Genomic DNA, 6,121 nt, shown 5'->3' with positions numbered 1-6,121 from the left:
GGGCAGGGGGCTGGCAGGGGTCCCCCCATGGTCCCCTCCCCCACGCCCTACTTACCAGCTTGGAGTTGGCTGTGGCTCCCTGGGAACTGCCCGAATCATCAAAGCTCTCCGAATCTTTTCCAAAAATTCAGAGAGCTTTGAATCGACTCAGACCTTTAAATTGGTCCCCTGCTTCATTTCAGATTTGGAGATTCAACCACCGAATTGGGCCAGATCTCCTCTGAATCAAATCACGACCCAAAGCTTTGCACAGCCCTCCCACAAAAGTTTGGCACAATGGGCTCATAGAGCATCTTTCAGACATCGGGTTAGCAGTCACATATGTAGACATTTGAGCATTGTTGCAGGATTAGATTTTTTTTCAGACTTGTTTGAAGCTTTTTTGGCTTTCTTTTGTTTCCTGGAATACCCAAATGTCTCCCCTTTTATGCAACTCAGGACTCCCTTTAAAAGGAAGGCATGATATAAACATGGTTTTCATAGCTTCCACCTTGAGCTTTGCAGCATTGGCTGCAGGCTAAGAGCGTTATTTTGGATGTCTTTATTGCTTCCAGTCTGTCTTAAAAAAGAACACAAAATGGTGAGGAGAATTTTGCTATAACTTGTGGGAGTCTGTTGGTGAGTCCATATTACATGCTTCATTGAAGTACAGTCTTTCCTTATTCTGTTCCTGTGGCTTAATTTTTCATCTGAGCTAGGCAGAGACGGACAGATCTACCTTAAATTGCCTGCTCTCAATTTAGCAGTGAGGCTTCATAGAGACAGAATGATCAGGAAGGGCTAAATTAATCTTGTGTCAAAAGGGCCCTGGGATAAGCAAAGGAAAAACAGCTATTTTGGAACAGAGGGTCCCATTTCAAGTCCTCTGGGTTCAGAGCAGAGTTCAGTAGAACTATGTTTTTTCAGAGGTAGCAAGTTGGAACAAGAGTATTTTAGGTAGCTTGATACAGGTCTGGTATTTCACCATCGTTATGGAACTGAGCAACTCGTCATTACTTTAAATATCAGGCGGAGGTTTCAAGTGGCAAGCCTGAGCTTCCTTCTGTAGCAAATCTTTTTTAATATAAAGCTTTTATGGGAGTGTTAAAGGTGACCCTAAAGAATCTGTTGTCTATTCATTTTTATTTGGCTTAAAGGTGAATTGTTTGAAGTAAAGGAGGGGGCAAGGGTTGTAAAATAGTTTGCTTGCCTTGTCAAATTTGATGGCATCTCCTGATATTTTTTTTCCTGGAGATTTTTTGAGGAGCTCCGTAAACTGTTACTCTTACCTGAAGGAGCTATGAAGTTTGGGATTTTTAAAGGTATGAAAAAAAATGCCTTCCTTACCATGAGTTAAGAGGAATGGAGACTTACTGTGGCACTGCTGGTACATGGTAACTGTCTGCATACCTGTACTTATCCTACAGTAAGTGGAAGCTGAATTGAAGCAGCTTGGCCCTGTTTTGTTTAAGATTAGGTCCAATTTTGCTGGGCTACATGGACAGTACAAGTCAGTGGTACTTTAGTAAGTTGGTCCCTGCCTCCTTCAAACATGTGTTTTGGGGTTGATTTATCTGCTTGCTTGCTTCCTTTGTGCCAGTACCCTCTGTTGCCCGTCAAGTACTCATTTGGGATTGGCGCTTTAGGTAGATAGAAATTGTTCTTATTAATACCTAAATTCTGCAGCTTTAAGTCTTTTGTGATTTATTTTAAACCCAATTGTCCAGTCACCCCAGAATTAGTAAAGTACTGTATTGATTATCCCACCTTTCTTTTTTCAGATGTTACCCCTAGATTTCATGAAGTTGGGATGTGTATTTCTGTTTCAGAAGAATCTCTCGACTAATTTGAGGTTTTGGTCTCGGCATAGAAAAGACTCCATTTCCAGCATAGTTGGGAGTGCAGGGAGTAGAAATTATTTAGTTCAACTCCAAGGATATATTTTCAGTCCACTTTGATAGGCCCCTTTATGGTCCATTTTTTTGCCTTTGCAGGTCACTTTTTAGGGTAAATATGCTGTTTTCTACAACTGTGAACTTGCTTCACAATCTAAACCAAAATCTGTGAAGAATGACATGGGAAACCCAGAGTGATGCTGAATTGTGGGACTTGTGGCTCATTTGGGCCTGCTGTTTGTGTTTCTTGATCCCTCTGTTCCCAGATGTGCAATGACTCATCAAGCCTGCTGAACAATGGGAACAGCATCTCTTACTCCTTCACTTGGTCCCAGTTGGCAAAACCGTTACTCAGAGGATATGTGTTGCAGAGGGAGCAGAGATTTGCAATATTCAAATGAATCATCCAAGTGTTTGTGATAACTCCTAGCTCACCACACAAGATTTAAGGAAGACTAAATTATTCTTGTACACAGAACTCTCAGGGAGCTGCCTAATGATGCAGAAGGTACAAATGTATAAATTTACATTCGACTGTTTTTAATAAATGAAATGGTGGAGGAGCCAGCATTCAGACAGTGTCTCTTCTTCCCAGAGAAGAAAAACGGAGTTTGCTGGTCTGTAGCGATAGAGTAATATGCAATGGTTCGTAAAATTAACTGCCTAATTCTTGATGCCTTAATGCAAAACCAGAGCACAGGGTTTGTTATGAAACAACATTCCTGTTAGTGTTGCACTTTCGGTTACCAGAACTGTTGGCTGTAACAAGCATAGTCTGGCTTCATTACCCAAGTACTATGGTGCCAGCTGAAAACAAGTTTAATTTTTAAGGACTCATGAGTAATACTGCTATCTTTAATAAGCTTGTAATAGAATATTTCAAAAAGTTCAAAGCAACTTTGTTTAAATTGTCATAAATATATGACCAGTTTCTCCCTTACAGAGTAAGAAAACTTTCGAAACTTCCATGTGTGGGTTCATGTTGTTTTCCCCAAAACCAAATGAGACAGTTGGTACAACCATTTTCCTAATGTCTTGATCCTATAATTGTCTTGTCAAGTAAAAGGAGAATCTAATTACTTTGTTTTTAAAATCTGTCATATTGGAATACCTTTCATGATGGCTGGTTCATATATACTATTGGGTAAAAGGAAGGCTGGTTATTTTATTTTCTGTTCTGCAACTTGCAGTTAGGCAGGATGAAAATATGTAGACACAATTAATTGGAATTAAAAAAGGTTAATTGTGTTGCTTTAAATCAGTTCCCTGGCTTGCAGTTGTGTGTTCCAGGATATATTTTTAATGAACCAAAATATTGGGAATTCCTATAAGTACTTAAAAAAATCAATTTCTAAGTGACTGTTCTGAATCTTGTAGCCTTAAGTCTGTTATTCTAGCATGGCTTCACTTCTCAATCTGGTGGTTTTTACCCTGTTATATGGGAGCTTTCCTCAGAATCATGGTTGAGATGCTGGACTCAATGATCTTCCAAGGTCCCTTCCAGCCCTAATGTCTGTGCATCTATTATGATATATTCTGCACTGCAATCTTGGCCTGCCCACCTTTTTCTTCATTTATTCATTTTGATTAGCTCTGTCATAACAATAAGCCAGTGAGGGTCTGCCATGCATACTTTTCTCTAAAGTACTGCATATTATTCATTCTCTCAAATTCCATATTCCTGAGTGATAAAATAATGGTTTGGACTTGTCATTTAAGGTTGATCTTGGTGCTGCAAAAAAAAAAAAGTCGGTTTGTTAAATTGTATGCAAAGTTGGCATGACTGAATCTGGGCTCTAGTTAGGGATTAGACTCTGCTACCGGCCAGACAGACTAATAATACATGGAGCTGGGCCTCTTTGTTGTATATGCAACATATCTGGTATGTTTAGAGTCTTTTTTTACATCATCAGTATACAGACATTTTCTGCTGTATTGGTATACAGCCTCCCTGCACCAGAAATAACATGTGATAGGATCTGATTTGCGATCTCACAGTTATGCCACCATGCAAGTGTGGCATGGCAGGAAGTGCAACTGTGTGGATCATGCCTTAGATCCCATCATGCCTTTACCTGCATATGTAGATCAGCCCTTGGTGCTTTAGCCACTGACTCATTCTTCCTGCCCAGTTTTATGTTACATTAATTTACACTGACAGCAGTTTAATCTAGCTAGTGCGATTAGTCTGGCTTTATATTTGGGTTTCTCTCATATGTAATGTATGTTTAGAAAAACTTGTTAATTTTGCTGGCAAAATATTGTTCAGGTGAAACATGCAGCCTTTAGCTTTCTCTTGGTGTTTTACAGTTAAATGCTTTAAACACTTACAGCTCTGTGGGGTCATGGAAATTTTGGCTTCTGTAATGAGCTCTCCATTTCACTAGGAGAGACTATTCAGACATGTTCTGAGCCATCCACTTCTTTCAGCATGTGCAAACAGCCTGGTATAATCAGCCTCCTCCCCTGAATATACTGTGGAGAATAGTTTGCTTAAAAGTACTTCTTGGACATCCCCCAAGTGAATTATTTTGCTTAATTACAGATCTTTTGAAAAGCTCCATAAGAAATTAGGCTAAAGGTAGTCTGTTTCCACTGAATCATTTTTTAATGTAAGTTTTGGTAACAGATTGCCATGCCTTTCAAATTCTTTTGCTTAAAAGCTGTAACACACTTGTAACAAAATGATTAATCATACAGGGAGGAGATCAGGAGAGGAACCAGCAATAAATCAGGAAAACTTGCTTGCATATTCCAGGCGTTTACACACATACAGCTGTTTCCTGCACTGTGTTTGGGGGGAGAGAAAGCTACAGTTCATTTGCAGTCTTCTGCACCATCTGAAGGCCTTTATGCAGTAAAGGAGATGCAGGGAAAGGACTTCTTTCCCTTTGGTGACCTTTCCCTTGCAAGGCTGCTCTACTTCCTAAATATGACTTGTGATGTATAGGAAGACTTTTCTAATTCATGTAGTCTAATTATATTTCCTGCTCCAACTCCTGTTGCCGTGGCAAGATTTTATTTATTTATTTCTTTATTTATTTACTTACTTAGCACAAATCAGACTGCAGGAAGTTTACCGTCACCCTCTGATAGTTTAGGATTGTAAGGAAGCTCTCATTTTTAACAAGTTGTTCTTTGGAAAATGTTTTGCTGGAAAAACTCAGTTTCTCTCTATTGTTCGTCTTCTGTAAATCCCTCAGGATTACTTACGTGGTGACTTCCTATTTCAGTACGTAGACTAAACTCCCTTATGAAAAATGCCTCCAGTATTATGTGAGGATGGGAAATGACAAGTTTGAACTCCATTGTCTCTGTACCTTACATTTAAGTATAGTACCATAATAGAGTACATCAGTCTTCACTCTCATTATTAAGTCACTTTAAATGGCTTCCAGCCTGGTATTTCCTTTCACTTGTTCTGGAAAGGAATATGGTTCTTTCCCCTCAAGGACTGTGGCAATGGAGAGGAATTGCATACCTAGACTGAGATTATGCATGGAAGATACCAGGTAATATTCCAGAGGCCATGAACCTGAATTTAACTACTTGGCGAGTTCATCAACTGGTGCTGATCTTCACAAGTGCTAGTAGTATGATCCCAGTTTATTCGTTTCATCCTCCAGAAATGTCTGAGTTGGGGCTTTTTTGAGGGCAGTTTTTAGATCCCTTTATAGCTGCAAGGATAACGTTATAAAATGCAGCAAGAAATAGGTGCTAACTTTATAGATCATGTTTGTGCTCAACACTGAAAACATGCAGAGAGAGAGAGGTTAGAGGAAGATTTTCTTGAAAGAAGCCTGCTCTCTCTTTGAGCTAGAGTAGAAGCTCCCTGTTAACTAGAAACACTTCCACCCCTGAACACCATTAAACAAAAAATGCAGTGGCCCTGCAGATTCCTCAACACTAAATGACATTTGATTTGACTGTTGTTAAATGTGATTCATCAGAAGTCCTGTTGAAACTGTCTTGTCCACTCCTGGATGGAAATGTGTTTTTAAATATGTTGAGGTTTACAATATCCCACAGTGGTGTTGATGCGTTTTCCCAAAATACCAACCTAGGCTTTTTTAATAATATGCCTTGTTTAGATTTTGAAAACCAATGTAGCTGACAGAGGGAATCATTTTAAAGGAAAAATTGGTCTTTGAGAATTCTTCTTGGCAAGATTTAAATAATTATCCCTGTAAGTCCAAGGTGGCATAAATCTTTTGCATATTCAAAAACAAAAGACCCCCCCCCCCCCC

At 39.4% G+C, this 6,121-nt stretch overlaps 1 protein-coding gene across 1 annotated transcript in view; it reads left to right on the top strand.

Moving 5' to 3' along the window:
• The window catches only part of GNA12 (G protein subunit alpha 12), a gene marked incomplete at its 5' end in the record, with an annotated part of 68,172 nt that overhangs the window by 58,535 nt on the left and 3,516 nt on the right, over nucleotides 1-6,121 (top strand). The window lies entirely within an intron of this gene.

Source organism: Gavialis gangeticus, unplaced genomic scaffold, assembly GCF_001723915.1.
Source record: "Gavialis gangeticus isolate Ggan-Ray unplaced genomic scaffold, GavGan_comp1, whole genome shotgun sequence".
Classification (NCBI taxonomy): Eukaryota; Metazoa; Chordata; order Crocodylia; family Gavialidae; genus Gavialis; species Gavialis gangeticus.
This window is presented reverse-complemented; position numbering and strand designations above follow the sequence as displayed.